This window comes from Montipora capricornis, chromosome 8, assembly GCF_036669925.1.
Source record: "Montipora capricornis isolate CH-2021 chromosome 8, ASM3666992v2, whole genome shotgun sequence".
Taxonomy (NCBI): domain Eukaryota; kingdom Metazoa; phylum Cnidaria; class Anthozoa; order Scleractinia; family Acroporidae; genus Montipora; species Montipora capricornis.
In genome coordinates, this window is record NC_090890.1 from 26623412 (window position 1) to 26635620 (window position 12209).

At 39.8% G+C, this 12209-nt stretch overlaps 1 protein-coding gene across 4 annotated transcripts in view; it reads left to right on the forward strand.

Annotated features, from left to right (window-relative positions):
* LOC138014329 (low choriolytic enzyme-like) overlaps positions 1-12209 on the forward strand; it is a 37262-nt gene that overhangs the window by 9890 nt on the left and 15163 nt on the right. For 2 of the 4 annotated variants that reach the window (XR_011125295.1, XR_011125296.1), the window contains 5 exons: positions 642-826; positions 1853-2086; positions 2974-3127; positions 4004-4168; positions 5588-5812. The exons of the other annotated variants lie outside the window; for them this stretch is intronic. The gene's annotated coding sequence lies outside the window, so the exon portion shown is untranslated. Of the gene's footprint in view, positions 1-641; positions 827-1852; positions 2087-2973; positions 3128-4003; positions 4169-5587; positions 5813-12209 lie in introns of those variants that run through there. 4 annotated transcript variants of the gene reach the window in all.

Consider the following 12209-nt stretch of genomic DNA (forward strand, 5'->3'; position numbering starts at 1 on the left):
ATAATGTACAAAGTAAATGGTCTGGCGCCCCCTTACATTGCAGACTTATTTCTTGTTAACAATTCTCAATATCATCTTAGAAATTCTGATTCCGCCGTAGCCAGATTTCGGACTGTTATTATGGCAAACATAGCCTGACTTATTTAGGCCCTGTCATTTTGATCCACACTCTACAAATTTATTCGATCGTCTGAATTATTGGACATTTTTAAAAAGCGTATCAAAATGGTTAATGGACAATACTTGTAAAGACTGCTTTTTATGTATCTAACAAGTCTCTGTTATATATATTTCTTACACATGTACATATATCTTATATTTTTATATTATTTATATTAGTTACTAATTGTAGTTAGGTATTCCGATTTAGTGTACGTTAGCGATTTTGACACAATATCAAAGTTCTTACTTCTTACTTACTTACTTACTTACTTACTTACTTACTTACTTACTTACTTACTTACTTACTTACTTACTTACTTACTTACTTACTTACTTACTTACTTACTTACTTACTTACTTACTTACTTGCTTGCTTGCTTGCTTGCTTGCTTGCTTGCTTGCTTGCTTGCTTGCTTGCTTGCTTGCTTGCTTGCTTGCTTGCTTACTTACTTACTTACTTACTTACTTACTTACTTTAGCTGCTCATCGTATGTTGGTTACATAGAAGCAAAAAGTACTCAAGAAGTTAATCTCTGGAGTCCTAATTGTGATTTTCGAGCCACGGCCATGCACGAGGTTTTACACCTTTTGGGCTTTTACCACGAGCATCAAAGATATGACAGAGACCACTACATCAATGTTTATCATCAAAACATTAAAACAGGTAGGTGATCATAGAGCACACGATTATAGAGTAAGCGATTTTGCATAGTAAGCTCGATAATGCAAGCAATTTCGCTCTCATGCATGATCTGTTAAAGGACAATGACACATAGATGACGTCATCATTATAAACTTTTAATTCTTTAATCAGTTATTTTAAAATATTATTCCATGTTGTCGTACGTGTGTTCAGTAATAGATCACAGAATTTGTCAAAATGTGGTAAAAATATCAGTGACGCACTCTGCTATCGCCTCGTGTGCCTTTCTTACCACATTTTGGCGCCATCTGTGTAATCTATTACTAAACAGACGCACGGCGATATGGAACCTATCGTGTACGTGATTATAGAGCACGTGCATAGGGCACTCGTCTATTTGAAGCAGGTTCACCGCCACCCCTCGCCCATCCGCTCTTGCTTTAATACGGCTAACTTCCTCATTTGGAATTCAATCCCATATCTGACATTGCCACTTAGGTTTCCGCTTTTTCCCCTCAATCTTGGATGATCTTCAAAGAAAATAATTGCAAGTCACCTGGTTAAGTAAACACAGAGAATATTTTCACATAAGAAGAAAGAAATACCTGGTCTTCATGAGCTCATTACAAGACTGCCGAAGCATCCATACGCTATTTTCTACCCCTACGCGCCAGCACACAACGAGACAAATAGACTATTTTCATTTTCGACAAATGATCTAAAATTCACAAATACCGGTGACATTTCTTTTCATCTGTCAAACACGAGGATAGGTAAGCTATCTTCTTTTGAAAGTTGACCCGGCGAAAATTGGAAATCATAAAAGCCACTATACCTCTGTCTTCGAGCACAATTTCCGATGCAATCCATTCTTTTTTTGCACTTTACTTTTCTTCATGCTATTGACATTAATTAATTAAGTACCAAATGAAATGGTCATTAATTATTCCTGAAAGAGAATTACAAGTTAGAGGATAAACTTCTCCTTCCCAAAAATTATCATACGATTGTCTTGGCTCCCGTAACAATGATCTTCTTGTTTTTCAGAGCCAAGAGACCTAAATTCACAGTTCAATACTAAAGCCCAAAACTTATTACCACCTTACGATGCCTACGACGAGCACTCTATAATGCATTATGGAGAATATGCTTTCAGCAAAGACGACGGTGTGAAGAAAACTATGGAGGCCAACGATGGTGGAAAGCTGGGAGCAGAGTCACATATGGATGCGAATGATGTCATGAAAATTAACGAATTCTATGGGTGCGAGAGGAAACAATGTAAGCATTATATCTGAATTAACTTTTTAGTACTTCACAGAATTGTTCATACTTCTACTGAACCAGAATTCTTTGAAACAACTTTAGCGGCAGACCGAGGACTTGTCTCAGATCTGTTTAAAAGGCCAGTTGCAGGTAGTTTCGACAAACCGCGGCTGCTTATCAATAATGGTTTGGTCACACGTAGAAAAGCGAAAATGAACGATAAAAACAAACGTTTCCCATTTGTTAAATTTATTTGCGCATTTCCTATACTTAATTTCAGCGACGGATACTGCTTTCAATACTGTCTTGTAACATTTTCATATGGTTACCTTTGCAGAAATGGCACATGAAGACTCCGAAACTGACGTCGGTTTTTATTGTTTGATCACGGCTGTTACAAGGAATAGCGGGGCGTGTTGGACTCAAAACAGTGACCACTCATCCCTTGTACCCAAAGCCGCGTTCAAAGTCATTGCCTTCTTGGCCAACTGTAGACCGTTTTAGCAAGTCTTTTAGTGCGTATTTGAAGACGCAATAAAGGATTTATATCTTCCTTCTGGTTGGTATTTGAAGGCTTTTCATGTCGAAACCAGCGTCGAAAAGGCAGAACAACAGAGAAAAGCATCTATCTACTTAAAGCAATTGCAACTCACTTCTAAACTGAAGTCCTGGATGTAAAATGATTGTTAAAAATAGCATTCATGGCTACTCTTTGTTTCTTGGCTTGATATTGTTTCTTCCCCTTTTTAAAATAACTCTTGTTCAAAGTAATTGCTAATCATTGAACGAACAATGTTCCAGAAATACGAAAAAAGATTACATGCTTTGAGGAGATGACAGAAGGGGATTTGATGTGCCATAGAGTGCTTTGAAAAGCACTTGACTGTTACTTATTTTTTCAGACAAGGATGTGAAACTAACCTTGAAAACCGCTGACAGCTTTTTGGCTGGAACTGACGCAGATGTTTACGTCAAGCTAAAGGGATCACAAGGAGAGACAGACTTTGAACTGGTTACAGAAGGAGGAAAGATTGCGAATGAAAACGAGAAAGGAGCGTAAGTTCTCCCAACTGTTGGGTGGCTGGCTGGGATTCAGTTGCTCTAATTGTCTGTCGCCCAGTTGTCTTACTGTAAGGAGGGTTCTGGAGGGGTAAAATGAGAGCTGGGATGGACCTAACTTTGAGCTGGGAAAATGAGACACGGAATTGATATCACCGGGAATTAATGGGATTTTGCCACATGAAATGGGAGATAAAAAGTCCTTGATGAGAACGGAGATTAGCATTATCACAAATTATTACGTAGTATTTCTGCTCAACATTCCTGATTTCAAATATTTCATGGGGTCTTCCACAACCATGTTGCAGTGAGGTCCTCTCTGGTGCTCGCAGACTTTTGCCCCTTTGGTCAGTGGTTTTCGGCGCATTGTTTCCTCAAATTCTATCTCTTCCAAAATGGAGCTGTCTTTAGGGCCTCTGCTCTCAAGTAATCGAAAGTTTCGTTTTGAGACGTTACCGTTCACTGCTTTAGTACCACATACATATGCATATTTTTATTTTTATTTTTCCTATCATAACTCGGGTCATTTGACCACTGGAGTTTTAGCACGAGGGGCTGTCTTTCTAAGAAAATTTGCCACGCCAAAGGGACTGGGAGTTTAATTTCCCCAAATTTGGACTGGGAAATGAAATTATCACCCTCTCTTCCGGGACCTTCCGTAAGAAACGCCTTTTTCTTCGAAGTAAAAATAACGCGAATGATTTCCAGTGCGTAAAAATCTCAATGCAAAGAAAATAAAAGGAAAGTACCTACATTTGCGTTCGCCGTAAGGAGATAACAAAATCAAAAAATCAAGTTTAGGCTAAATAATATTCTGTTCATAGATCAAGAGTCTGCGCGAAAAGGTGATCACGTATTTATCTTCATTTTCAGGGAAGAGACTCACAAATGGCATTTCTAGACGTGGGTGAAATTAACGCTCTTAAGTTTACGCTCGTCGAAGAGGGAAGCGTGCCTTCCTCGAAGAAACGAAAACGTTACTTTGAAAGAGGGGAAGGAAAAACAAAACGATGGTTTTCCGGGTGGACCCTTGAATACGTAAGAAAACACGTACTTACAGTTTAAGGACTTTTAAGGTCACAGAAACGTAGAAGCCAGAAACGGAAGTGCGTTCTTTGGATACTGGGGCCCGTTTCTCGAAAGTCCCGAAAAATTTTCGGGCCCGAAAAACCATTAGTGAAACTTCCAAACGCTAGTGTTGGAAAGGCTATCTTTTAACATGTTTTCAAGGTAAATAAAAGAAAAATGACTGTGAAGTTTGACGACTTAAATCCTCTCCGTTCTTGAGATACAAAGGGAATTGGGTCACCCGAAAATGGCCAGTAAAGTTTCGGGACTTTCGAGAAACGGGTCTCTGGTCCGCTATGAAAGTTAAAATACGCAAATGGAAACTCTTATTTCCGTTTCAAAAATAACTGCGTAATTCACAAATCCAACTCATTCTCCTCATTTTGTCCTGCCCATTTAAGTGATCCAAATGTTTGAAACACATTTCCTGTTCCTCCATGCATCAATGCAATATATCGCACACGAGCTCCAAATTGTATTTATTAATATGTAAAATACATAAGCTAATATATCTAAATGGATTACATGCTTCCGTGCGTCGGCTTCAGTGATATTTCACCGATGACGTCCAAATGTGGAAAGAAAAATGCGTGTCATCTTCTGTGATCTATTACTGAACATGGCCATACCGTGAAAGGACTGAGAAAACTAACTCAGTCGTCTTGGGACGAACTAAGACGAATGGGTAGGATTTGAGCCCGGAGCATCCACGGTAGCTGGGAGTGCAAATTCAACGCCTTTACAACTAGGGCGATGATTTCCAATCTCACGCCGCCTCCTCGTAGCGTAAGCAATGATGATTTTTTCGTGCCCTCATTTGGGTCCTTGTCGATTAATCCTCTATGGAGCGTTGTCACTCACTGACTAGTAGCCATATTGGATTACTGAAACAAAAGAGAGTATTTGCATAAGAATAGAGTTCAGTTCCCGGAGGATTAGTTTGGTACACCATCTTGGCCGCCATTTCTTTGTTTTGGAACAACAATATGGGCCACCGTGACGTCATGTGAAAACGCCCATGTCACACAAAATCCTTTAAAACAGAGAATCCGTACTGATTGGGGTGTGATACTTTCAAGCAAAGACGATTTAGAAAAGAAAATGACTGCCATAAGAACTTCAGAAGTTCAAGTACAGCTAGGGAATGAAATAGAAGTGTAAGAGTAACATCACGTAACTTTCAAATCAAGTCAGAACTTCATTCTAATTAATGTACTTTTCGATCATTTTGACTTTTCTTTACAAGTGCAAGAATGAATTCATTCCTAGTGTGTTTTTTTCCTGGAGAGAACTAGTTACAAGTCCAAAAGAAATTAAAATTTAAAGTAAAATTCCCTTTCGTTCGTTCATTCGTTTATTCATTCATTCTGTACTCTTTTCATCAAACAGGCAAAACTCCAGTTTGCAGACGGCAGTTCGATTACGTTCTCCGGTGGTGACGTTTATGTAGGGGAGGTTACAGTGCTCACCCATTCGTCGAAAAAATAACTGAACGTGAGCTGGAGTTCCCTTAGTGCGAACGTAACAAATGAAGCATCGGATAAAAAATGTTAATGTATCTGTCACACATCCAGTTGATTATGAAATAAAAGCTAGCATTTGAAAAAAAAAAAACAACTTTCCTCTTCTGATTTATGGAGACTTTGGTACCAAATGCGGGTTAAAGTTCCTGAAGGACAACCCACTGTCCATTTTCCCGAGCGTCGGTTCATATCCAATAAGAAAATTATGCAAATTCATCGCGTTTAAGACGCTTCATCAGTTCCTTCGTTGGAAAGGAATAAGTTAAGGAAATCATCGCTACATCTCTTGACTCGAAGCCTACGTAGCAAACGTTTCCGAGGGTTTCTTCATTTTTGCACGGTCAAAACATCGAACTCTTCTGTGCCCCACCGAAACTACAATAGCCTCCCAGACAGACACTCTTAGCGCTTCGTCACGCGTTCCTCCCCTACGTGGGGGAGGAACGCGTGACGAAGCCCTAAGAGTGTCTGCTTGGGAGGCTACACGGAAACGTTTGCTGCGCAGGCTACTTGACTCGTTACACAGCCAACTCGCGAAATATTGCGTTTGGAGTGCCGCTAGCAATGGAAGAATGAATGGCAAGAATGAACTTATTTAAATGCTACTGAGATCAAATTTTATTTCTTGAGTTTTTTGGTTTATCACATAGAGTACCATGAAACATTAAAACGCTGTTTACCGTTTGGAAATATCTGCATTGGTTCCAGAGATATTTAAGTTTGAAAAATGTGTTAAATATGCAAATGAGAAGGCTAATGACGTCATTCACCCAACCCAGTAGAACATCAAGAATATAAATAGAGCTATCTCGGTCAATTTGCAACAGAGACCATTGAAACTTGGTGAGCTGATAGTTCTGAAGGCAACACACCTACGACTGTAAAGAAATTGGTTCCCATGGCAACTCACTCTTTTCCAGTCCCCTCCAACCTGATTTCAATATTTGGTGATCTCAGGCTAGAAATACATTAACCAAGGCCACAAACTCGACCTAACATCTTTATATGCTGGCAGGATCATGCAGATGAGGCACCATTTGCAAATATCAAAACAGAACGCCAAAGGTGGTCTGCAAAGCTTTTAATATCAGGGAGGTCTGGAACCCAGTATGTTGCCATGGTAACAAAATGGTATGCTCATATTGTGGAACACATTTACTAGAATCTTAGTGCAAAGAACCAAGTATTTCTGATACAAATTGGCTGAGATATCTTTCTCCATCATACTTGATCAAAATTTGGTAGGGTTTATGACGTCATCACTTGGCTAATTTGCATATTAAAAAAACTTGAATATCTCCAGAACAAAAAGAGATATTTGAAAATGGTAAACAGCATTCTTCTTCTCGTACAGACTACGTGTTTATGTGCCAAAATGGCTTCGATAGGGAAGATTCAAATTTCGTCACAGTAGCACTTTAAAGATCTTTTTTGACTACTTGCTTACTTTTAATATGCAGTTACATTTGAATTTTCGATTTCCCTTATAATTGCTGATTTGTTTTTAATTGCTGTAATACTGCGGGTTGCGAAAACTAAGTTATGAATTTGTGATGCTCAAATCTTTATCCTACACGAGGTTCTCAATGAGGTAGTGGCTTTTACGGCTAACGGTTGAATTTTACGCATTTTTACGTCTAACGCTTAATTTTTTCACGTTACGATTATCTGAAATTTTAATAATTAATTACCGTTGTTTTATATTATACTATAATAATGATCTGGAAATATAATACTTAGGGCGCGTTCGATTGACTCTATTCCGGAATAAGAATACGTGGAGTGATGATTAAAACGCCGTATGTTTGGCGCGTTTCGAAGCAGCAAGGATAATAAAAATTTGTTTAAAATAGCACTTTAGCAGGTCTTGAAAAGTTTTAATATGAATTCCCGCAAAACGAAGGATCTCTAAGTTCTTTTCCACGTATTCGTATTCTGGAATACGGTCAATCGAACGCACCCTTAATTTCCATTTTTGCATTGGTATGGACCATGGCAAAAATCATGACAAGTATAGGGAACATTCTCGGTTGCCCAAAAATGAAATTCAACAAATACATATCAGTCCTGTACTGACTGTACTGCCTGCGGGACATAGAAATTTGGAACTTTTAATTTCTAAGACATACAACAAGCTTGGTGCAAACGACTTATTAACGATATCAACAACGGACAAACAATGAGAAAAACCACTAATTTTGGATCGAGACGCACAAATCCCTATTTACAGTCTTCACCGCTAACAACAACACGGCTTAACTGACAGTCGACCAATAACATCACGACATCGTTGACCAATCAGATACAACGACCAGAGTATTTATACCACCTACTGACGTTAGACAAATCCCTTGACTCTGATGATGAAATTTGGTCAATCCCCCGGGGGGGTACTCCCTTGTAAGGCTTAATGGGGACGTGCGGCCAGCCAGGTATGTTTTTCGAGATTTTTATCTTAAACAGGTATCGAATTTATCATTTTTTATCTTATCAGGGTATCAATTTATCACTTTTTGTCTTAAAGTGGGTTAAATGTCTTAAACAGGGTATCAAAAATCGGAATTCTGTCTAAAATGGGTAGGAAAATCAGCGATATTTGTCTTAAACTGGGTCAGGGTATGAGGGGCCGCGCCGCACCTCCAACCAGGGATACATCGAGTACCCCTCCCCCCCCCGGGGTCAATCCACGTCCGTTGTCATCAGGACGAGGAGGCAAAAAAAAAAAAGAAAAAAGAAAAAATGTACCAAATGAAAAACGCACCTGCAGGACGTGCAGAGTTTTTGTTTTTGCTCATATAAAATAGAACTATTGTTTTACGGCGTTGTCGTAGCCGTCGTCGTCGTTGTGTAAGCTCCCTTAAATATACAGTGTGGGCACATTACTCCATTTACTGCCGCACAACAGCTAGCATTTACATTAATGAAGGTACATGGCACAGACCAGTGACATTCCTGTTCCTCCCACGAGTTCTTGTAGCTCAATATGTGGAGCGTCCAACCGGTGATGCAAAGACGTTAGGCAGTCCCTCTCAGGATTACACTCTCACAGACGATCGTACTTCATTTAGGACGCGTTCGATTGACCGTATTCCGGAATAGGAATACATGGAAGAGAAATTCGTTTTTACGGAGATGCACATGAAAATTGTCAAGCACTTGCTAAAATGCTATTTAAACATATCTTTATCATCCTTGTTGCCTCAAAACGCCAGACATACCGTTTTCAATCATCGCTTCACGTATTCTTCCGGAATAGGGTCAATCGAACGCGCCCCAAGTTAGAAATCCTTCGTTTTTACGGAGATTCGCATTAAAATTGTCAAACATATGCTAAAATGCTATTTTAAAACATATGTTTATTATCCTTGCTGCTTTCAAAACGTGCCAAACATACCGTTTTAATCATCACTCCGCGTAGTCTTCAGTCCGGAATAGGGTCAATCGAACGCGCACTTAGTTATGGTATGACTCCGGCGTTCAAACCACTTACGATCTTTTGTATTCACATAAAATTCCAAAACTTTCAAGTCCAGTGCTCGTGATACTAGCGAAATTAAAACCACACACTTAAGTACCTAGCTGACCTTCACTATAGTCACTGAACAACAAGGTCGGAAATTGCCAGAGCTGTCAAAACGTAAGGCGGCTGTCAAGTCTGTCACAGTGCGTGCAAACAGAAACCCATTTCAAAGACAAATTGCCATTTCCGGCGTTGTGAAATGACACTGCGTAATTAGCCGAATTAGTTAAACGATACGTAATGAGTTCTTCAAGACAATTCAGACCTTTAATTTGCCCTAAGATAATATTTTTTGCAGTTCAAGGTTTTCACTTTGTTTGACGGCTAACGGTTAAATTTTACTTTTTCCGTCTGACGGTAAAATTTTGGCCCTTTTGCTTAAACCCCATTGAGACCCTCCTACAAGCAGCCAACCTCACACCTGCTTACCCATGTTTAAACATAGCTTCCTTGCGTTTTGTTACGACGCAATTGAATTTTTACAATCAATAGGAGGACAGACGCTCTTTAAATTAAGAGGCTTTCAGACGCTTTTTCAGGGCCCTCTCCGAGAACATTCGAACGTGGCCGGGCATTTCTGCACGTTTCATGACCGGAAAATTAAAATTTTCACTCAAGTGTGAAAACCATAGTTTCATCTTTGGGATGACGCAGAGCGAAGAAAACTAAATGAAATAAAAATCAAGCGTCGAATAAAGTAAGTTTCGCCAAGTGGTTTGTGGTCATCGGCGGTCGCGCGCGTTTCTCTCGCGGTTTTCGTCATACTTGAATAATGAAAATCTAGTTAAACACTCCCCTATGGGGCTTTGCAGTGTCAATGAACAACACTTTGAGCAGTTTTACACCGGGGGGGGGGGGGGGGCACTGCCATATATGGGCTTTATAGGTATGTACCGCTGTGAATGGTATGGTTTTCAAGCAGTTTACCCTAGCAAAGGTATATAAGTCACGGCGTTTGGGTCTAGGAAAGGGCATCATTTTTCACGAAACCGACCAGTTGGCTGAAATTTTGTCTAGACTAAGGAAACCAGGAATTGCTACTCAAAAATATAAAAAAATGAAATCGGCAAGTTAAATTTTCACGACTCAGCCTCAACAGCGTTGATATATGACTATCATAAAATGCTACTGGATTATTATTAACTGTCAAAAATCGGGATTCAGACGGAAATCGGTGGTATTAATTAAACAATTTATCTGTCTTGATAATGCGTACGTACGTGCTTGGCATTGCTGGGCACGTATAAATAAATCCTTTTGTAATAAAGAATGATTGTGTATAAGGTTTTGTTTTCGCTTTGTTTTAGACTGTGCTAGTGACCTCAGTTTCTGGAAAACAGCTACTCTAGGATAGGAGTGATTTGGGGAGTTTACTCTAGTATAGGGTAGCAAAATCCAGCTGAAATAGCTCTGGTATAGGCTAAAGGTTCCAGGGTCCACCAGCCGGCACATCCCCACCCAGAAATTCCTAAAGTACCTCCCACCTCCGGCGGAGGAAAAAGGCAGAAAGAGAACCTCATTCAGGCAAGGAGGGGAAAATTGGCTAATCCGAATTCAGCAGGGAACTGGGGCGACGGTTTTTTCCAAGTTTTAAAAAACTAATTCGAAAATCTGTCACTAACCACACTGGAAAGATCTAATGTTGAGATTGGTCATTTGGCCAAGTATGTGGCTTTTAGGGTTAAAAGAGACCAAGTTATGGACCCTTGAAACATGGTTTCAAAAATCCATACAAAGTTCGTCTCTAATTTTGACAAGGCGTCCCCCAAAACCTATATAAACTATTATTTTTTTAATCAGTTTAGTGACAGACACTGTAAAATCCCCGTGTCATCGTGTACCTACTCGACTTGTGTGAAAGAAGCTCCGCATGAACAATCGCTACGTTTGCCCATTTTTAAATGAGTATCTACGGAAATCATCAGAACATGTTAAGGTTTTCGTATATGGTTTTGTGTGGGGACCGCTATATCTGTATCAAAAAGTTAATGGACTGACGCCTGTATGGATCGTTTTGAATCATAGATTTGTATTTTTCACACCACCTAATATGGCTCCAGACACTTGGTCTTCGCTTGTTTCAACCCTAATTTTAAGCACACATACTTGGCCAATGACCAATCTCAACATGACTTCTTGTTCACGTGGTTAGAAGTCAGTTTTATCGATCAGTTAAAGCTTGAAACTCGCCCCAGTTCCCTGCTGAATTTCGGACTTAAGGCCAATTGAACGGAAATACAACGATGAGAACGGACCAACCAATCCGTGTCCAAACTGACTTCACTGGGAAGGATTTTGAATCTTTTTATTCCACTTATATGAAGGGAACAACCGTGAAATAATATCAAAAAGCCTGCACGCTGTGTGCAAAGCTTGTTTTTGCTGCACGAATGCACTATTTTGGCGGGTCGTCCGTTAGTTGTCACGGACAGCGCTTGAGAAAGTTTAAATTGCGAGCTGTCCCTTTCCGCTGTATCTCGTCGAGCTTTGACGTTAAAAATTAATACAACCGGGAGCGAGAAAAACCCGCTGGATACGAGGTTAGGCGCGCGTGGGCTTCGTTCGGCACTTTCCGCTTCGCACTTTTAGGTCTATATATACTGCCAAAAACAACATTCACAAGACGCTAACTTTTAATGGTGAGTCTTAAGAATTACGCTGTTATACACTAACATAAACTCCACGCAAGAAACGTAAACTGTTTAACAAGGTTAGAATCATAAAAATGCTTACACCCAAAGGTTTCGATCGAATTATTTAAGTAAGTGCGTTCTATTTTGTACCACAGTTGTCCCCTACAAATATCTACAACATAATTAATTTAGTTAAATGCAAACCACAGAGGCCTTCAACATATTCTCGCAAGATTTGACCGGTGTCGACAAAAACGTAAACCATCGGTACAGTCAGAAGCATGGTGACCTGAACCGTGTAACTCGCAAGCACTTTTCCTTTGAACAACGCTGGG